We start from the raw sequence: 23,189 nt of genomic DNA on the forward strand, positions 1-23,189 counted from the left end.
GCGGTGCTGATAAGGAGTGAGGCCATATAACGCTGTTGAGGGTTATTTGTCCATCGGTTGGAGACGTAAAGCTTTGAGCAGACCTCTCGATCCTATTCGACAGGAGAAGGCTATGTGCCACTACCGGGTTCTACCCTCTCCCATCCTACCGTCTTATATCATGTCATTCATCTTCCCAGGTAAGACTGACGTCAGGATGGGCATCCGGTTATTAAAAAATCCATCTTATAAGATCCATCTCACCACAAACCTCATACCGCAGAGAAACGGGACAAAGAATGGGCACACGTTAGGTTGGAACGTCATGTACCCTTAGCCAGCAGTCCGCATTTCAAATCATCCACGCTGTGACGTCACAGCTCTGTCAGAAGGAGGCTGCGTGTTCGGTTATGTAAAGATAAACATTCATGCTTAAATCGCCCGCGCTTATTATGTCACACATCCATCACTACTCAAAGGCGGAGACGACAAAGTGCCTGTGTGAGGTTAGGTTACCGTTCGTGGCCAAGGTTAGGTTAAGACAGTATTAACAACACCTACAAATCACCTCACTAGTTCGGCTCCTCCAAGTGGAACCCCTCTGATGTTAGGTTAGCGTTCCTCGTAGCGAGGTTAGGTTAACACCTCATTACCTCAACTACCAGTCACTTAACCGATTGGTCTCCTCCAAGGGGAGCCTGTGTGTGAGGTTAAGTTAGCGTTCGTGCGCAAGATTATGTTAACACGTCGTAACGACGTCTTAACCTCATCTGCAGGTCACCTAACCGATTTGTTTCTCATCCATGGGCACCCGATGGATTCGGGTCCTCCAAACGCGTCCGTGATCTTTCCGACTCAGCTCCTCCAAGGGGACCCGTCCGATTCGGCTCCTCCAAAGTGACGTGTGAGTTTAGCATTGCCCTCATTCGTAAGGGTATGACGTCTTAATCTCAGCTAGCGCTCAAAAACACTCCAGGTTGGTCAGTGAGATTAGCACTGCCCTCGTACGTATGCACATGACGTCATAATCTCACACAGGGGGTCAAAATAACCCCAAATCATTCCCTGACCAATTCGGCCCCTCCAATGGAGTTTGTGAGGTTAGACTTGCTCTCTTATGCAAGGTTATGACTTAATTCCGCGTTCAATGGTTTAGAACCTACATTGCCTTACTACTCAACTAGGGGTCAATGACCTCGCTTCAGAATGTATATTGCGTTTCTTCTCAACTAAGAGTCAATGACGTCGTGGGAAAATGCTGACTCTCACCGAGCTCGATAGCTGCAGTCGCTTAAGTGCGGCCAGTATCCAGTAATCGGGAGATAGTGGGTTCGAGTTCCACTGTCGGCAGCATTGAAGATGGTTTTCCGTGGTTTCCCATTTTCACACCAGGCAAATGCTGGGGCTGTACCATAATTAAGGCCACGGCCGCTTCCTTCCAACTCCTAGGGCTTTCCTATTCCATCGTCGCCATAAGACCTATCTGTGTCAGTGCGACGTAAAGCAAATAGCAAAAAAAAAATGCTTACTCAGCACCCATTGTTTTAAAACATACATAGCTCATTTACAAAACTGCTTTTCTTTGAGCTCAAATATAGTATTACTTCTGCGTAAAACGTCTTGTCCCTCAGCTCTGTGAAAATAGTACAAATAGAACAATTGAGCATTAAACATAAAATCTCTCGCGGGCATTGTTATTTTAACTCAACGTTAAGCAACTTAAGGGCTGAGAATGCTATGTTAAATTATCGGAGAAATAAATGGCGCGTTAGCGTTAACGAAGATTGATGAAACAACCATCTGTTAACAATCTGGTTAAATGAATTTAACTTGATGCTAAATTCTTAACACAGATTGATGAAACCTGCCGTATGTCTTTTATATGTGTGTGTATGTGTTTGTGTCTGTAGTTTGTACCATATACGTCATGCAGCCTCAACTCAATAATGAAAATTGGACAGAGGGCGAGGTCAGTACATTCTGTGCTAGCGTGGAGACAATGTGACACAGTTGTTCATTAGAATGCAGCATTAGTGGACGCGTATAACTTGAATGCGGTGTCGGCTTGCGTATTATAATATGAAAGAATGCGATGAAAATCTAAAGTATATTACATCCCTGTATTGAACCCACAACCTCTAATGCAGACCGAGATAATGATCGCCATTTTAATAATTTTTTGTGGCTGCGAAGCTGGGAGGCCGGGTGGTGTTCCGATCCGTTCTCGCGGCCACGTGAGTTCGGCCACGCCTCTTGTCACATTCTGAGATTTACGCGGAACTGTGGCGGGACTATTTTTCGAACAGTTAAGCCCTTACGGGATGTTCAAAGCAGGAAATTTCAAGGATTGAAGAGATTACCAGTGTGATTACATTCCTCTAACTTGAACAGAAGGAAAATGCCTGGAAATGCGCGCCAATTTAGTCAACAGTATGACAAAATTATCCCACCACAGTATTTTAAATACCAGATACGCGATGGCCGGGTTTTTTCACGCGAGCTGATAATTCTTGTGTAAACTGTCATAGTTAAGAAATTAGAGTGTTTGTCAATGTTGCATCATAGAAACCCCTAGAGGAGGTAGCAGAACTAATAACACTAGGGAAGCCATGTTGATTTTCATATTATTTTCGTATTTCATATTTTCATATTGAACGGTTCTGACCATATTAAAATGCATTAAATTTACATTTATCAACACGAGAAATTCAACAGTTTTAATGTACACCCCCACCTCCTTTGTGCCATGTACAGCCTAGTATGCTAAGACGACTATTGTCCAGCTAGATGGCCTGCAGATATTGGAGTGCCACTTGGTCAGCATGTCAATATCCTCAGATGATTGCTTGGCATTCGCGACCCGGTATGCTGACTTCCATTATTTCACCTTAAACAGATAACAACCAAACTATAAGCACTACACAAGCACATGATCATACCGGTTTGAATTACACAGGTTACCAGAGGGACGATCAAGTCTCCTACATTAATGTCTATGATTTTCGTAATATTCAGAGTTTGACGGAGTTACTAACTTGAAGAAGAGCTGCTATCTATGTTTGGTTTCTCTCGATGCTCGCTGAGCGTAAGAGTGGGGGTGGAGGGCAGCTGCGCGCTCTTGATGTATTGCAACTCACCACCAGCTGGTGGCGGTTTTGGGCGCCACCACAGATGGCGCGCCTGCAAGTAACCATATTCGAGCACGCGGCGTCCACTTTGAGAACCACACTAAGTTTCAAAATGCACGCATTATTCAACCACTGTTCATGTCGTGGATAAGCGTTTCATTTTACGAAGTTGTATAACTACTGTAAACACTTTCTTCATAAAGGCGAGGATAAACTCAGGTTGTCTGGAAGATATAATGCAACGACCCGTGTGATGAATTAACAAGTTCCCCGTTTACACTGTTAGGTGTTTCCTGACAGATGCCTTCCACTGTTGGTGATGAGTTAACTTTCTCTTCTCCTTGTATCAGAACTTCGCAAGTTGAACAAATGGACGAATGAACTAATGCCACTTCTGACGTACTGGTAACAAGGGCTCAGCATGTTCTTTAGCTCTGGTACCTGAATTGAGGGCACTACTGAACCTCGACCGTCGTTTAACCTCTTCGAAGAGGTCCCATAGGAACTCATTTGGATCGTGGTATGGGTGGACTTCTGAAACATCAGGGACATCCAAATCATGGTGTTGGAGTAGCGTGTCTGCTTCTTACTTGAACTACCCACCTTCGATTCTCGGCCATTCCAGGTATTTAAATATTGGACTGAGGACTCGAACAGGTTTCGCTTATCTAATGCGAAAATTAGGGAACCCGGTCAAGAAATCCAAGTAGTGGGGCTGAGTGTGTCATCACACACACCACTTGGCACTCTAGTGTTTGCAGGTCATCTGGTTGGGCAGCAGTCGTCACGGCAATCCTAGATCATAACGGCTGGTGCACCACGAATTATTTGTAGTCATTCAAACAATACAGCTGTCGGGAAGGCAGAAGGCAAAAGTATTCATTCAGCAATATGTAAAGGCAGTTGGATATAGTGTCCTGATAGAGGAGGTGACAAATAATGGAGAAATACTGAAATTTACCTATGATATTAAATACATTTATAAAGAAGATACAAAAGTTGAAAGCTAGAAAGGCACCTGGTGTTGATAAGATTTCTAGGGATATATTAAAGGATATAATGCTATGTCTGAAATACGTATTTGATTACCGTTTGCATGAAAGGAGCTGTACCAAATGAATGGACAGTGGCAATAGTAGCCCCAGTGTACAAGGGGAAAGGTTATAAACATAAAGCGGAAAATTACAGGCCAGTTAGCTTGACATGTGTAGTTTGTGAGGTCTGTAATAATAGAGACACATGGGCTTTGTAAGTGAACAGTTCCAAAATATGGTGGATATATACTAAAGTGGAATGGTTGTAACACAGATGTACAATATAAAAGAGAGAACAACAATGTTATAATGTGGAATGTGGGATGCTAGAGTTTTTCGAATTTACGATGATATTTCTCGGGATATGCTCCGTGCCATCTGAATGATAGGCGATCCTTCTGTACTGTTATTCCTATAATAATAATAATAATAATAATAATAATAATAATAATAATAATAATAATAATAATAATAATAATAATAATAATAATAATAATAATAATAATAATAATAATGACATGTGGCTACCGAAATATTTCATTTCTCCGTGCTGATGGCATATAAGCGGCCTGCACGCCTGTGAATATATGCCCTATCGAAGCCCATAAGTACTTTGGAGTTGTTCATCACGCCGCGCATCTTGCTGTTTACTTCGCACCTCGCCTCAGCAGAACTTACTAAAGAATTTCTCCTCGCCACACTTCTCAACGTTTAATGTATAACATAATAATATTTAGTCAGTAAGCGAGTTACTTTCAGAGAACACAACCGTAACACTGAGATGCTTTCAGACTCTGATACTGACAGTAATTTACCTGCAGGTAATGCGGTACATTCGGGGTTACTTTCTAGTACGAGAAGAAAATATGGAGGACATTCAGTCACTAAGGGACGAACCAAAAAGGGAGAATTCTATAAATTGTATCAAGAATTTGGAATCTACCCGGATAGATTTTATGAATATTTAAGCAAATTTTAGTCGACGTTTAATTATATATTGAAGCTAGTATAACCTACAAACAAAAAATTGCACACTTGCATACGTTTGCAACCCGTCATTGATGAAGAAAAGTTGGTTGCGGCTCTCACGTACTTGATAATCATTATTATCACGCATAATTTTTTACACAGCTTACTAGCAATGGAATCTATCAACAAAAATCTCCCACTCATGCTCCCAGTAATACTTCTCAATCATGTCTCCACCATCGGCCTAAGTGCCCCCTCTGGCGGGATTAAGGAAAATTAATTCTTAAGGGAAAGTTAATTTTCAGAGGTGGCTAACCTTAGTTTTGGAGACTGTTTTGTTCTTGTGTCAAGTTTGTCAACACTTTTGCCCCATCTCAAGCTCATGTAGGACTATCTATCACCAATTAGAAATGTTGTGAATATTTTCTTTGGCCAATTAAAATTGGGGGTGTATACAGACGTCCAGCCTATCAATAAAGTGTTCTGGAAACTTCCCGTCGAGATAATATAAAATCTAGGCGCTTTAAGGCCATATTGTCATATTCACCGCTCCAGGTTATTGTGTGCGGCGTGTAGTAGGAGGGCAGGGGCCTCAGGTCTGCGTTCGGAAGGCCCAGAAACTCAAGGTAATGACAGAATTTTCTTAACATGTGACAGCAACGGCAGGCAGCTTGAGGGGAAGATTTCAGAGCTCTTTTATTTTATATAAATTTCTAAACCTGGTGGATAAATGTAAAATTTTCGGTCAGTATAAGGACTCTGTTTTATTCCTACTGAGAAATATGTAATGTTAGGGGGCAACGAGTGATTTCACTCTGTTTATTTCTATTCAACCCGGTATGGGGCGACTAACGTTTCTTATTCTCTAAAATTCTTAACATTTTTTCGGCATTTAATATTTCTCATTTAGTCACCCCGGCGTAGCATAGGCTTAGCCTCTGTATCGTTGAAGCATATGCCCACTTAGGGTTTTAAGAGTTTTCTCTACCGAGCTCGATAGCCGCAGTCGCTTAAGTGCGGCCAGTATCCAGTATTCGGGAGATAGTAGGTTCGAACCCCACTGTCGGCAGCCCTGAAAATGGTTTTCCGTGGTTTCCCATTTTCACACCAGGCACATGCTGGGGCTGTACCTTAATTAAGGCCACGGCCGCTTCCTTCCCACTCCTAGCCCTTCCCTGTCCCATCGTCGCCATAAGACCTATCTGTGTCGGTGCGACGTTAAGCATCTAGCAAAAAAAAAGAGTTTTCTAGATGGAGCTAAGACTCCTAGGCTGGGGACGTTAGTGGAGCAAACATGCTCTTATAAAATAATGTACCTGTTTCAGAGCTATAATGCTCATCCCTCGTATATAATCATGTTGATAATTCTCTCTAGTTTTGTACCTGATTTTTGGACTTTAAGTCATTGTTGTTGGAGCTGACGAGCTTATTACTATATTGTTCTTGTTTATTCAGATCTTCTCTTTACCAAATTTGAAATATAATAAAGGGAAGGAAAGACACAAAATTTAAAACTTAAGTGCATTAACTCTGGTCAATTCCTCGTCCGCCCATTCAGCCCAGCACCATCCTACACCTCTGTGATCCATAGTATTTACGAAACCGTTTTAAAATGAACTCGGTTAATCAAATGCCTGTCTGTCTGTCTGTCTGTTAGATAATCAGGAGAGAGGCCAGCTGGATCCTTAAATAGCTTCCATATTATCACAGCCATGGGTGAGACTGGGACTTCAGTGGAAGCTACACTTTACTCTGGCCTGTGCCAAGGGATGAATGCAAAAGTACTGGATCCATCAAGAAATGACAGCAGGCAGGGTTCATCAAATAAGAAATACAAACTATGACAAAATTATCTAATTAGCTCCACTGATAATCTTTATGTCTTCCCTTGTATGAATGGTTAAGTTTTTATACGATTTATTTCCTTCTGAGGTACGCTGAAATGGTGCTGCTGGTGGCTGAAATATTGTTGAATTCATTTTCAATGGCAAGTCTTTCAACCCTGACATATGAAACCACTCACTGGCAATGAATTCAAAGAGACTACAGAGGCATTTTATCATAAATGGAGTGTTTGGAACTCCTCGGTGCATTTGACGAAGAACTTACTCCATTTAAATGCCCGTTTCGGTCGGGAACAATGTAATTTATTATAAACAGTACTTTTCTGCGATTTTGCAGGCATTAAGTGATGCCAACTGTAATTTTTTTGGAAATAGAGCATATACAAATCAGAGTGACGGTAGAACTTTCTGGAGCACGGTAATTTACAAATTAATGGTAAAGGTCGAACTAAATATCCCTGCTGAAGAATTTCTCCCGGGTTCGAATACGAGAACGCCGAATGTATTCACCGGTGATAAGGCGAACCATTTGTCAGTAATTTAGATGAAGATAAGGAGCTATTTAATAAAAAACTCTTGATGGCGCAAAACGGTGGAATGCAGCTTCCGAATACTCTCCGTGGAATGATAATAATGCACAAAGCAGCAGAAACGTCCTGAAAATGCAGAAGGTATTGTTAGAAAGTACTTATAAGAGCCCATGTATAGCGGCCATCTTGCCCATTAGCTTCTGGGCCAGAAGCGGTCTATTATCACTACTATGGCCACTAGCAGAAAAAAACGTGCTTTTAGTTCATTCATTCATTAGTTTCTGTTATGTAAAAGTTACAATAATCAGATGCAATGTTCACGATAGTTCTAAATATACCTTCGCAGGCATTCAAGATCTTCTGTATTGGACATTATCACTGAGACCAAATTCGTAAGCCAATAATTATTCCATTGTTTTGAAATAGCTTCATGCATCTATTGTAGAAATTATCGGGTATTAAGGGTTATATCATTACAGCTGATAATTAAGTCATAGTAGTTTAAATTTATATTTTCACTCAATTTGTCGTTTCATTTATCCTCAGTTTCATCGATGTGTAAACAGAACGAAATAAATGGAAGCCTATGTTGAGGACTACTTATAATTATTAACTGTGGTACTACAAATGGCTGCACCTTCCTTTAAACATTTATGTAGAATGTATCTGGTACAGTGCGATTTCTGACGCTAGTTCCATATAGCAGTTTTGCGGATAGTTTCGCTTATTAATCTTCTCTTATCCATGGGTACAGTGTTTGGACACAACATACCAAAATATCACAGCACTGAGTCATCGCGTAGAAGGGAAGATGAAGTGACGTTGTGATGACCGATCACAACGCTAGTTACAGGCAGTAGCATCCTCAAGTATCAAACTTATTTGATTCCTGGTAAATGGTGAGGTGCGCGGTGAGGTGTGCGGCTCCTATATATTTCGACTGATTTGCTGCTGTTCATTTGTTCCCTCATCATCCCACAGCGAGGTGCGTGGCGAGATGAGCGGCGAGATGAAGAAATCCAATATGCTTAGGCCAATGATGAATTCTAATGTTCGTGAAGGCATTAAATACCCAGACACTCAGCCAGAGAAGTTAACAAATAAACATTAAAATCTCCGACCTCTTCGGTAATCGAAGCCGAAATATCTTGGACAAAAAGCCATCGATGCTAACCATTTAGCATGAAGTATGGTGCCTGAAGTAATAATAATCAAAATAGTAATAATGATACCGAGTAACTGGCTGGGCGGCTTGGATCACGTAACTACCAGCTTGCATTCGGGAGATAGTGGGTTTGAACCCCACAGTCGGCAGCCTTGAAAATGTTTGTTTTTAAGTTTTCCTCTTGTCACACAAGGCAAATGCTGGGGCTCTACGTGAATTAAGGCCATGGTCGTTCTTTTCCATTCCTATCCCTTTCCTATCCCAACGTCTCCATATGTGTCGGTGCGACCTAAAGCAAAGTGTAAAAATTGTAATAATAACAATAGTAATGGAAATGAAAATCCACAACCTGTTTCCAGTTCAACAGGGTCAGAAATGTAATGAATGAAGCTCCCATCAAGCGGCGAGGGTAGGAACCGAGCCACCTGCCGAAGCCTGTCGCATTCCTCTGGGGCAATGATTAATGACTGACAGATGAAATGATACAAGTTGCTGGAATGAAAGATGACAGGGAAAAAAGGAGTAACCGAAGAAAAGCCTGTCCCGCTTCCACATTGTCCAGCACAAGTCTCACATTGTGTGACTGGGATTTGAACCACGAATTCAAGTGGTAATAGGCCTGAGTGCTGCCGCCTGAGATACGGAAGCTTCAACACCACTACTACTACTACTACTACTACTACTACTACTACTACTACTACTAATAATAATAATCGTGACATGAAGAGGGCCTTTTTCCAGAGTTAGTCAACATTTCAAACAACTGAATATGGTGAAGTCTTTGGAAACAAGCTGAATTTTAAGTAACTATGTATTCTGAATCCTGCCAATTAGATATCACTATTGTGATCTGGAGTACCACCAAGGAAATTGGATTGAACTCTCTTTAGTGAGGAAATGTAACGCTTACGGGTTTTCAATCCGGTATACGCACTGGTAGTTCTAAGGTTTCCACTACTGAACTTTTAAATTTAAATCAACAAATAACCCAGTTCGCCATTACAGATAAAGCAGTTTTCGGCCTCCCAGAGACTATCTTTATTAGTGTAGCGACGTGTGAGTTTTTCCCCTCACGACAGCAGGCGTGCTAAGGCAACATCTAAGATTGACGGCTTCCAGATCCTAATTATGTGAACTCATTTGCGTGTGGCGATGGGAAAGTACCAGAGATTCTCCTAGGATGTAACCTGTTAGGGTTGTGCCCTATGCACTTATTTTAATGTAGGGGTCTGTAACTTTATTTAGTTATGTAAAATGTTGAGTTACTAAGTTTTCAAGCTGAGGACGTAACCAACCGAGTGGGCGTCATGTCATAAATAAGCACGAGAGTCAACCCTCGTTTCCCTTGTTAATTTTGATTTCTCATGAATAAGTTTTCCAATTTTAAATTCTTACATTTTCGATAAATAATCCCCCTTCCTAGTCACAAAGTAGTATGGATTAAAATCAACTGTGTCACCGTTCCTTCTGCCACATTAGATTTTATGGTGATTATGTCATGAGATAGCTTGAGTGGGTTTAGCGTCTCATTCTCTTCGTGTTTGGCCTATTTAATCAATTGTTTCTTGGTCTGTTTTGCACTGGATCGTTCTGATCCGAGTTTCTACCGTGTGGAATAAGGGCAGCGAGCGTGAAGTGTGTAATTCTGGTAAAGACCCGTAAGCCTTCAGTGCTTTCTTTTCCGCTCTGGGAATAAATTAAGAAGGTGCCTTAATCTTGATAATAGACTCCTATAGTCTCGCAGGTAGGGAGTTCATTCTCCGCGTGGAGTGTTAATAAGAGTCTATTCTTGTAAAGACCCGAAGGTTTCGCTAAAATTGGGAACTTACTTTCCCCAGCGAATTTGAAGCTCAGTGAGCCGATTGTTATTGTTTCTTCCTACATATTTACCCTTGTTACTTGCTGATGCTTTAAAGGAAAGAAGAAACAGAAGAGAAAGAAGAGAAAATATTAGGAAATACGCTCAAAGTTTAAGTTTTACCTTGTGGTCATCGTTTGCCTAGCCCTTCGGCTTTGTCGCTTTTCCCCATCTCTTATCCCTGTGGTAACAATAATAATCGTACGAACTTAGTAACAGCTTTACAGTTCTTATGAAATGGTGCCATCTAGATGGCCTGGCTACCAATTTCGACGTTCCCATTTACTTCTAGCGACCAAAATGGAATTCTACTGCAGGGATCCCATGCTGAGTTAATTTAATTTTGTCACGTGGTACTGAGAGTGCCACCAGAGGTAGTTAAAATGCCAAAAAAATGACAAAGGGTTACAATATCTTTGATATTGACCGGACCTCATATATCACTTGCTTTATCCGGGATCAAACCCACGAACTATAATCGATCCATCGAGGCAGCTGGCCGTTCCAGTGCCAAGTCCACAAGTACGCGTGCCTTCTTTGGAATACACTTTGTATCGTATATCGGTCAACACGTGCAACTACAGTCCTTGGAATGATGCACCTAAATTAAAAATGAAAAGGCGTAAGTCATGGAAGACAATACTTGTTTTGCTATTTGCTTTACGTCGCACAGACACAGATATGTCTTATGGCGGCGATGGGATGAGAAAGGACTAGGAATGGGAATGAAGCGGCCCTGGCCTTAATTAAGGTACAGCCCAGCATTTGCCTCGTGTGAAAATGGGAAACCACGGAAAACCATCTTCAATGCTGCCGACAGTGGGGTTCGAACCCACTGTCTCCCAATTACTGGATACTGGCCGCACTTAAGCGACTGCAGCTATCGAGCTCGGTAAACAATATTTTTGCTGAATGCTTAGTCATTCTGTCATTACTTTAAAAAAATACAAATACTGTGATGTTTTCATCATTGGTGCTCAAGTAATTAGTGGGACGTAAAATTATTATTGTTATTTTAAAACTCACAGAGACCAATTTGTCTGGGCATTTTCAAGCGCCCATAGTTCTTGATATCTTGCTCTTTTGTATAGGCCGGACATGTAGGAGAGTGGATCACTTCATATCATCGACTATAATTCAACTAAACGACACTGCGCTTCACCCACACTAAAGGTGGTTCGCCCATGACCAATCACGTAAGAATTGCCGTATTAAAATTAAAATTACAGCAGCTGAAATCAGTGTCGTATACGTACTTACATGGCATCATTTCACACCGCTAAGGCTGGACGCTCATGAAAGGCGTTGCAGTCGGGCCCTCCATCAATCGGGCAGTAACGACTTCTTTTTCGTAGCTTTCCCCCCAGCTGGGTGGGTCGCGGGTAATAACTATGTCACACGTATGGCCTTGGCCCTGTGTTACGACCTTTTGACTCGGGCAGTAATCACTATAGGTTTGTATTAAAGAGCGCACGTGTACGCTCGTAAACTCGGGTGAGCTGGTAATCTATGTTTGGACACAATCGCACTCCGCCGGGTGGGTTAGTCCTGCTAGAACGCGCGCTGCAGTGTGTTCATTTGACCGAGTGCTGGAAAGCAAGTAGCAGAGGTTTCCTTTTTCTAGTCGCAACAATGGACGAAATTGAACAATGATATTATTTTTTACGTCGCACTAACTACGTTTACGGTTTTCGGAAACGCCAAGGTGCCGGAACTTTGTCACACAGGAGTTCTTTTACGTGCCATTAAATCTACCGACATGAGGCTGACGTATTTGAGCACCTTCGAATACCACTGGACTGTGCCAGGATCGAACCTGCCAAGTTGGGCTTAGAAGGCCAGTGCTCTAGCATCCGAGCTACTCAGACCGGTGGACGAATTTGATTGGGAAAAGCTAATTTCCCTTTTAGAAACGCGACCGGCGTCGTGAAATACAATTGTTAAAATTCTTCTCCTTCTCGGCCTTTTTCCCACTTTATTAGGGTCGGCACTTAATTTAGATTTCAACGGTCGGATGCCCTTCCAGACGCCAAACCTTTGTGGAGGGATGTATTTACTGACAGGGTGTTTCTGGGATGATTAGCAGTGTGTGTGTGTGTGTGTGTGTGTGTGTGTGTGTGTGTGTGTGTGTTAAGGCGAACACACTCTCGTTCACCGGGTCAGGTGAATTAACTATAGGCCTGCGCAGTTCAAATTCCCATCTAGGCTTGGAATCGTACCCGCGGCCAGCGGTCACTACGATGACCATTCAGCCGAGGAGCTGAACATTAATAGTTAAATGACTACCGTCACCGAAGTATAAACAAAACATTTGGCTTGAAGTCTGTTAAATAATATTCCCAGTAAAAGGACAACTACCTGAATATAAAACAACACGAAAAGAAAAGCCTTGTTCTCCTTTTTCTACCGCTTGCCCCACACCTGTGAAGTCGCGGGTGCGAACTGTGTCGCACATATGGATTTGGCCCTGTTTTACGGCCGGATGCTCTTCCTGACGCCAACCCTATGCGGATTGATGTAATCACTATTGCGTGTTTCTCTGGTGGTTGGTAGTGGAGTAACACGAACAGAAAAGTATTTTTTTCTTAATTTATAAAACTGTGTTATTATAATATTAAAAGTTTCGCTGTTGCGTCGAATTAGACGGCAAGCTTATTTTCACAGTTTTTAATGTGATTGTTCTTATGCTCTACTAAATATTTTCACTCACTTTGGAGACACCCAGATTTCCGAATTTTGTCAGGCGGGATCGAATCCGCCTACTTTAGATCGGAACACCAGTGCTCTACCATCTGAGCTACTCATCCCGGCATTTTCAAAATTGTGGTGCATTCAATCATTGTAGGTACATTTGTACATCGGCGTTATTTATATAATTACATATTGCCAAGAGACGGACCCTTCTACAGTAGTGATGTGACATACTTGGCGCACTTGTTTTTGTTCAGCTACGTTAATTAAATAGGTGTTAATATCCAAATCCTTACCTGCATCTACTCGTTGTGTAGCACTGTCTACTTTCACGGATTTTGGAGACATCTTGGCGTCTCCAAGCTCTTGCTATATTCTCTCATTCTTCAGCCTTTTATTTCTTACGTGTAAATTGATTGAAGGTCAGTCACGATTTCTTCTCCCTACGTTAGCCGAAGGAACCAAAAGTGATATTGTCCCAGTGGACGGAAAGCATTAACAAAACCAACGACTCCAAACTTCAGTAACATCCAGTCGTTTTGACATCTACAAAAGCTCCATCACAAACAACAAACACTCCGCATACTTCTGTACACCATTCTTTTCCAAGAACTGAATGGTTCATGTAAATCTTATGAATGGAGATTATTACAATTCCAGACGAGAAGGAACACACTATATTTTTATTACCAATGAAGCCTTCATTCAAATGGACAAATCGTGCTCAAATATTAAAAAGCAAAAATGCAGTTTTCACAGTTACTCGGTGATACAGAAAAACCAAGACCAGCGATAGCCTATTACATTGTCCGGACCTCGTTCTTCAGCGTGCACTCATGACAATGTACAGGATTGTTCAAATTCGGATTACGGTATCATTCAAAGTCATCAGATTGTTAAAAAAGTGCCAACCAGTACTCCTCATGTTCACCCTAATCACAAAACTACCGGGCGAGTTGGCCGTGCGGTTTGGAGCGCGCAGCTGTGAGCTCGCATCCGGGAGATAGTGGGTTCGAACCCCACTGTTGGCAGCCCTGAAGATGGTTTTCCGTGGTTTCCCATTTTCATACTAGGCAAATGCTGGGGCTGTACCTTAATTAAGGCCACAGCCGTTTCCTTCCCATTCCTAGGCTTTTCCTGTCCCATTGTCGCCATGAGACCTCATCTGTGTCGGTGTGACGTAGAGCAACTTGCAAAAAAAAAAAAAAAAAAAAAATCATAAAACCGTTTTAGAACAAGAATTATATTACGATCAATTGCATACAACATTGCCTGTAAACGCCGTGCGTAATACAGTACAAGTTCGGTTTCTGCATCACCCCAGGGAGAAACCACAGCACTGTAAGATTCGCCAAATGGCATTATCTTTTAGATTTAGGTAAATAACTTTCAGATCTTTTAACGTAAGAGATGTGGCTATGTCTTGGGTTCCATTTTTGTAATAAGTATGCATAAATTATGTTTCTGAATTTTCACTTTACTTACCTTAATGCTGTTGAAAGTCTTCCTTCACTTGAAATGCCTTCACACATGACATTCTGATTTGTAATAACAGGTGACACTGGTTTCAGTATTTTATCAAGGATATGATTAGATATTCTAGTGTAGTTAAAAAGGAATGACCGGGCGAGTTGGCCGTGCGCGTAGAGGCGCGCGGCTGTGAGCTTGCATCCGGGAGATAGTAGGTTCGAATCCCACTATCGGCAGCCCTGAAAATGGTTTTCCGTGGTTTCCCATTTTCACACCAGGCAAATGCTGGGGCTGTACCTTAATTAAGGCCACGGCCGCTTCCTTCCAACTCCTAGCCATTTCTTATCCCATCGTCGCCATAAGACCTATCTGTGTCGGTGCGACGTAAAGCCCCTAGCAAAAAAAAAAGGAATGAGACCACGATCTCAAACGTTCGGATACATACGTGTTTGGTAGAGTAGTCCTTTTAGTAATCAAGCACTTATCACTGGATGTGTCCAATATCTTCTTCACTTCATCTTCTCCTGAAGAATCTCGGTACCAACGTAGCAAAACAAGCTACATTAATGAAGTCCATGTGTGTGTGCATCTAATCAGGCGATTCACCTCGTCTCCTTCATGATGTGCGATCGGCGAGAATAAATTCTAGTCGTGTATGTTCATACGAAGCATTGCCCGTTCATTTTCGACCATTAACCGTCCATACGCTCCTAGGATTAAATTAACACGAAAGATCAATTTGGTCTTCGTGTTGCAATTTCCACTGTGGGTAGTGTACTGACACTAGGAAAAATGGAAATTGGATCGCTACGAAGGAATGGGTCTTTCGCGTTGACAATGGAGAGATGAAACGGTGCCTAAACAATATCAGTTTCAGGCTAACCGGATTGCTTATGTGGCCCTTCCCACCTGGTTTGTCACGGATGACATACAGTACATCGTGTATTCGAAGCCCAGTAAAGCGTAACTGATTTTTAGTCTGTGAGTTGCGGAAATATTGGATTGTGAAACATGCTTCGCCAAAGGGTACAAGCAGGATGTCAACAAATATCATCGGGAGAGAGGGTCCGAATAGGCCTTGTACAGGAATACCAGATTAAGTGCTGATTGGCTGTTGCCTGAAAAGCGCGGGAAATTTGAATTGTTGGCGCGGGCGGCGTGGCTGTGTGTGACAGCTGTCACGCTACGTGGGAGTGTATGTTGCGCTCTGGTGGATGACGATTGAACTAGGTTTCTACGTGTGCAGATGTGCCAACTTGACAGAGGGATTGCCGGCTTTACAGATTAGGGAACGGATGATTTGAAAATTAGGATGGCTGGCTATGTGTATAGGCTTGTAGAGGCTTGGGATCGACCCAGGGTTTAACCTAACTAGTCAAGATGGTGGCTATTTGCCAACTTGACAGAATGATGGCCAACCGTACACACCAAAATTCAATACTTATAAGACTCCAGATTTACCTTAACCGAATTGAGCACGATGGCTGCTGTACATCGGGACAAATGGTAACAGTTCTGGCATTTTCTTCTTCTCCTTCTTAACTGACTGCCCTTCCCTACACTAGCTTGTAGGCTTCAGGTGCAAGGCTTCTAAGCAAGATGTTTGCTATAAATTACCTGTATGAAAGGTTTCGTGCTGTCTTATGAACGAACCAATTTTTTTAAGTTGATTTTATTACGAGCTTTATAACATCGTGTTATCAGCTCTGTGTACTTATGGGGATGTAGAAATCGTAATACTGTAGTCACTGTAGTAGTGTGTTAAGAAAGTTTAATACGTATGCATTGCTTATATAGGAATACATTTTGAGGGCAGCGTAAGGGACTCGGAGCTGAGCTCCAAGATGGCCACTCTACCTGGTTCATGTGGGTCTAGGGAGGTGGTGTAAGGTGTAATAGGTATGCGTTGCTTATACAGGAAAAACTTGGAGGGCGACTTCAGGGCATTGGATCTGAACTCCAAGATTGCGACTATACATGGCCTGTATGGACTCGGGAGGTAGTGTAAGGCCTACTACGTATGTTTTGCTTACATATGAATAAATTTGGGGGACGATCTGAGGAACTCGGAGCCGAGCTTGGAATTCGGAACAAGATGGTGATTATGCATGGTTCCTCGTGGGAGGTTGTGTAAGGCTAATGCGTATACATTACTATTGTGAGTGGCTACATTTGGAGAGCTAACTTAGGGGAGGCACACAACTCGTTACTTCGAGTTCGACACTCCAAGCTAAACATAGTAGGACCTTGTTCGAGTGCTACAAGGTACTTTTTAGGCATTTTAACACCTGTTTTTGGTGCCTTAGAGCTTCTTTCCGGACTTGTTTAGTACATGACAGGATTTCTTTTGGGCATGATCGAATCTTCCTGGGTGCTATAAGACATCGTATAGGCGCGTTATTGAAGCGCTTGTGGGGTAGGCTGAATGTAGATGGTGTGAGTGGTCGATTTTTTTAACATCATGCGGGGAGTTGCAGTGGCTATGGGATCATAGTTGGGATGCAACAGAGCTTGTTTAGATGCTTTGCGTTTTCATTTTAAGTACCTCTTTCCTCGACCCGACTGCTAATCAAACTGCTCGGTAGAGGAGGAGGCGGACGTAAGGGCAGAAGTTGAGTTGGAAGCAGACATATAGGTTGAGGTGGAGGTAGGAAAGTTGAGGCATAATATAACCGATACACGAAGAATAAATATAAAATTATTACTTTCTAAGCACCTGTACCATATATGATTGCAAATATAGGGATAAAGAGCAGAAACGTTATGTGAATATATAGAGGAAGTAAAACAGAACATTTTAAGCTCAAGCATATGTTTCTACCATAACCAGTTGAGGAGATATTGAATTTTTAATTTATGGGCTGTTTTAACCCCCAAAGTATATTTTACTCTAAACATTATTTAAAGTATTGTCCGAAACTTTTTTAACGCTCAAAGTCATTTTTACCCCAAAACTTTGAAAAGAAACAGTTGGAGTGACTTAATATATCTCCGGCTGGAGGACTATTTTTGATACATTTTAAGCTAAAAGTCAGTTTCTTGCAACGACTCGTCGAAGACATTTGAATTCTTAAGTTAACCCTCTCCCTCGGATCTTTGAGGCTACTCAAATGTAACTTTCCAGGCATCGTTTTCTACAACTCCATATCTGTAGAACCAACATTTGAACAGTAATAAATATAAAACTACTACTCCTATATAACTGCACTTTTAAGAGGGATGCATGTAACACTATGGCAAAGAAAAATTAAAATTTCAATAACCAAAACTGGGCAGATTAATTCTGACAGATTCAAATAATTTGAAAAATTTATAGCGGGCGATTTGAACACCCGCAGAGACGTAACACATAGTTTTTATATCTAAGGGCATGTTTACTTTTGAAAAGTTTATTTTCACGCTATTACAAATTACATACTTGTAGGTTCGCATTTTTGGGCATCTTTATTTTGTTGCTTCATTTTCGCGTACTGGTTTATATTGTCTGCCGAAAGTTGAAAAATTCATCTCGAAAATACAATGATAACTAGTTGAACATGCTTGATCCTACCAGTAAGTTGTTGAAAACACCTTGATACTCAGTGAAAGGATCGGGTGCGATATAATCCAAAGGCCTAATTCGTTGAGATATCTTCGCCGGCGGAGTTCCATCGTCTTCCTACATTTAATGCTCGACCTCTTCAAATCCTACGATTTCTATTTCAAAATCACGTCCACCACAGCTATAGCTATCATTCTCATCTGTATAACCTCCTACATCAAGACATTCGTCCTGCAAATACGGTATTTCCTCATCCATGACACAACCCACCGTTCACCGTTCGGCCATTTCTGTTTACATCGAGTGCGACCTTTCCGCAATACGTGCGTCACATTATTTCAGAAGGCATTTAAACTACTATCCACAGATCAATAAACATTATGATACATAGAAATATTCTCTAAATACTCCGTGCTAAGAGTTTCAGTAGTTAACTCTAAAATTCACAAAGAATTGGCAAATATATGCGCTCCTGAAACACAGGTACGACTTAGTACGATGTATTAGGGAGGGAGTTATTAGGGTTATTATCACCCCAAATATTTTTTTACTCTAAACATCATTTAAAGTATCATCTGAAACTTTTTTAACGTTCAATATTATGTTTACTCTAAAACACCGAAAAGAAAGTTTGAGGTGAGTTGGTACATATCACCGGGTAGAGAAATTTTAAGCTAAAATTAGTTTCCGACAACAAACGGTTGAAGAGATATTAAATGTTTCAATTAAGGGTTGTTTTCTTTTTCTTTCTAGCTGCTTTACGTCGCACCGACACAGATAGATCTTATGGCGACGATGCGACAGGAAAGGGCTAGGAGTGGGAAGGAAGCGGCCGTGGCCTTAATTAAGGTACAGCCCCAGCATTCGCCTGGTGTGAAAATGGGAAACCACGGAAAACCATCTTCAGGCTGCCGATAGTGGGGTTCGAACCTACTATCTCCCGAATACTGGATACTGGCCGCACTTAAGCGACTGCAGCTATCGAGCTCGGTAGGGTTGTTTTCACTGCAGCCTTGGTCCGCCTCCTTAGCGTAACGGTTAGTGTTATTAGTTGCCGTCCTCGGGAGCCCGGGTTCGATTCCCGGTACTGCAAGAAATATATGAATGGCGGGAATTGGTTGAAATGGTACATGCAGCTCACCTCCATTGGGGGTGTGCCTGAAAAGAGCTGCACCACCTCGGGATGAGGACACGAGTTTACTTTACCCCAGTCTTTTTATTCTAAAATTTATTTAAAGTATCATTTAGGATTTTTTAACGTTAAAATGCATTTTTACCCCAAAATATTGAAAATAAACTGTCGGGCTTAGTTGATACTGTATATATCACATTTCAGAGGATATATTTTGATACAATTAAAAAAAAATAGTTTTCTGCGACTATTTAGGAGATATTGAAGTTTTAAAACATTTAGCTACTTTCTCGAGATAATAATAATAATAATAATAATAATAATAATAATAATAATTATAATAATAATAATAATAATAATAATAATAATAATAATAATAATAATAATAATAATAATAATAATAATAATAATAATTTATGCTCAATTTGATTTACATTTCACTGACGCACATAAGTCTCATAACAACGCAACGACGGGTAAGAAAGCAACTGTTGTGTTAATTAAGGTACAGGTTCAGCATTTCCCTGGTGTAAAAATAGTAAACAACATTGAACGGCAGAGATCAGACATGGTTGCAAATTTAATGATAGAGAAAACAACAAACTTCAGACAAGAAAGTAAAGGGTATAAATGATAAATATTTATATAATCTTTAGCAACCATCTTGCATAGTAAGACAAGAAATTGAAGAATCAGGCACGAAAATAAGTTTGAGGTTGGAAGAAAACAAGAGTTGATCAATGTAAGTCAGACAAGAAAGTGAAGAGAACGGCAGTTGGTTAATAAAAGTTAGACAAGTAATTAAAGGAGTTAGACACGAAAGCAAGTTTAGAGTTGGAAGAAAAAACAATTCAACAACAGAGATGAGACATGGTTGCATATTTTGCTACTAATAATGTTATTAGCTTCATGTCCTACTAACTAATTCTTATGGTTTTCAGAGACGCAGAGGTGCCAGAATTTAGTCCAGCAGAAGTTCCTTTAGTAGCCAGTAAATCTACCGACATGAGGCTAACGTATTTGAGCACCTTCAAATATTACCGGTCTGAGCTAGGAACGAGCCTGCCAAGTTGGGGGTTCGAAGGCCAGCGTCTCAACTGTTTGAGCTACTCAGCCCGGTAATTAAATGACTAAATACCGAGATTAGCGATAACAGAAACCTTTTAAAATCTATTCCTCCAACGGTTTTCGGAGACGCCGAGGTGCCGGAATTTAGTTCTGCAGTAGTTCTTTTACGTGCCACAAAATCTACCGACATGGGGCTGACGTAATTGAGCGCTTCCAAATACCACTGAACTGAGCCAATACCGAACGTCCCAAATTGGTATCAGTTGGTGTATATACCCCATGTAGTCAAAGGTCTTAGTGATATCCAGGAAAAGTAGGTTACAATCGACCTCTTGGGATCCGTCTGATGTCAGAATAGATTCCAAAATGGACGTGTTGATATGAGCAAGAGCAGAGTTGTGAAATTCTCATGCATCACGGTGGCACTGAGACGTTCTATGCTAGGCGATTTCACGCCATGATAGTACTAAGCAGACATTGTGGTGTGTTGCGAACGACGAAACAACATATCGGCCGCACATAACAAAGTTCAGTTCCATAGGCGCACAAATACAATTTTAAACAAGCCAGATGGAGAACCAGTCTGCCCCAAACGAGCAGACACAAACACATCACTCAGAGGGTGATTCAAACATTTATTACACATGAATAAAACGCTGCATATTTACTCGTATGTACAACAAACTCAGAGGTACACCAAAACACGTGTATTGCTGCCGCTCGCCATGTTCAGTGTGTTCTGTTTAAAACAAAACGCAGCAGCACATTGCCAACTGTAACAAAATGAAATGCACCCGGCGAGTACCAACACAAAAGCCGCAACATGTTCTATGCATTGGAATTTCAGTTTTGATTTCGATTTTCCTGTTAGTGTCCTGAGTGGTGGTATACGGTCAAGGAAAGGGTGTTAGTGGGACTCATTATTGGTCATTTTCGGCGTGGCTTACCTTACTAACTGTGAAATGTGTTCCATAGTAGTGCTGCACTAGCAGGCATAAAAGTGTCATACCACATGAAATAGATAGTGTGCTGAGGAAAGCAGCAAGATTTGTAACAGGGGATTTCAGGAGAAACAGTAGTGTATCAGAAATGTTAGAGGAACTTGGGTGGGAAACTTCAAGTAAGAGAAGGGATAAAACTAGACTTATAGGATTATATAGAGCCTATACAGGAGAAGAAGCATGGGGAGAAATCCGTGAGAGGCTTCAGTTGGAAAATAGTTGTATTGGCAGAACTGACCACAAGTATAAAATTAGAAGGAATTTTAGCAGAAGCGACTGGGGTAAATTGTTTTAAACAGAACACACTGAACATGGCGAGCGGCAGCAGTACACGTGTTTTGGTGTACCTCTGAGTTTGTTGTACATACGTGTAAATATGCAGCGTAAATTTTCATTCATTGGGAAGGGCGTGAATGAGTGGAACAGTTTACCAGGGGTAGTGTTTGATCCTTTTACAAAATCTGTACAGGTATTCAAGAAGAGAATAAACAGCAACAGGGAATATAACTGAAATGTTAGAGGGCACTCGACCAGTGCAGGCTATTGTAAATAAAAAATGTCTGTTAAAAAAAAGAATTCCATCCCCTGGTCCATGGAGTTTGGACAGCCAAAGTAGGGGACTGCCTGTAGGGGTGAAGTACAGTGGGGACTTCGAGGGCCTTGGGACCGCTACGGTAGCTGTGAAGGCCCTTCAGGAACTCTGAAAAGTGGTGGTAAAAGGGGCTCTGGTTAAGACGCAGCAGGTCGTTATGCTACTTAGGTTTCAAAATGGGTAAATAAAAGTAAATACATGCAATGTAATTTTAATCTTATACCAGTTGCATAGTATTATTTGAAGTAATTCCACAAACTGTATATGAGTTGACTATGTTTTTAAGTATAGGAGATATTATAAGTAGAATTTTGTAAACAATATAAATTTATTAAAGATTATCTTTTTTTTAATAGAAAAAAATTGTTAGCATAAATTGTATATTATTGTATTCTAGAAAAATTTTTCTTCTCTTGTTAATTTAAAATTTAGTGCTTGAGAATAATGTTAATTATGTTAATTAAATATTTATTAAGCTTTATTGGTTCCTCTTGAACGTGTTCTTGATTAAGGATAACTCCTTGGTCAGTTATTGACTCCTTCTGAACATGTTTTTCGTAATGCGCATTTGGGCATTTATCTACCATTGACTAAATTGTGTCATGTGGTGTACCATTTGCCACCGAGGTAGACACCTCATTTGCAAATAAAGAGATTTTGATTTGATTTGAAAGCGCAGCTAACGAGGACTCGTCCCAATCACTAAGCCATGGACATTCAGATGTTAGGTAATGGCATTCCATCTTGTTTCTTTTGCACATTTTCATATTTTTGGGGAATATAATATATTTTAGTAATTTGAGATTGATTGTGTGCTAATACGGATAGTTATTTCCTTGGATATTGCGAATGAGGTTTCGATTCGTCAGCAGTAACTGGATGTCTTTTTCAAAGCGTGGAAGTTTAATTCATATTGATTTAATTTTAATATTCCTTTGTTGATTAAGCATTAAAGACACAAACATATTTACACAGGCCAGTAGTTTTAGAGGAGAAGGGAGAAAGATATCCACATTTTATTTGTTCTTCGATGAACCTCGTGTGCTTGTTTAAAGAGTTTCGGTGATTAATAATTTCATATAACCTGAAAGTTAGTTGATTAATTTCTTCAACTGTTAGTCACACATTTCTTAAGCATTTATTGGTTCCTTCTGAACAGGTGTTAATTAAATATTTATTAAGCTTTA

This window comes from Anabrus simplex, chromosome 2 (assembly GCF_040414725.1).
Source record: "Anabrus simplex isolate iqAnaSimp1 chromosome 2, ASM4041472v1, whole genome shotgun sequence".
NCBI classification, from domain to species: Eukaryota; Metazoa; Arthropoda; class Insecta; order Orthoptera; family Tettigoniidae; genus Anabrus; species Anabrus simplex.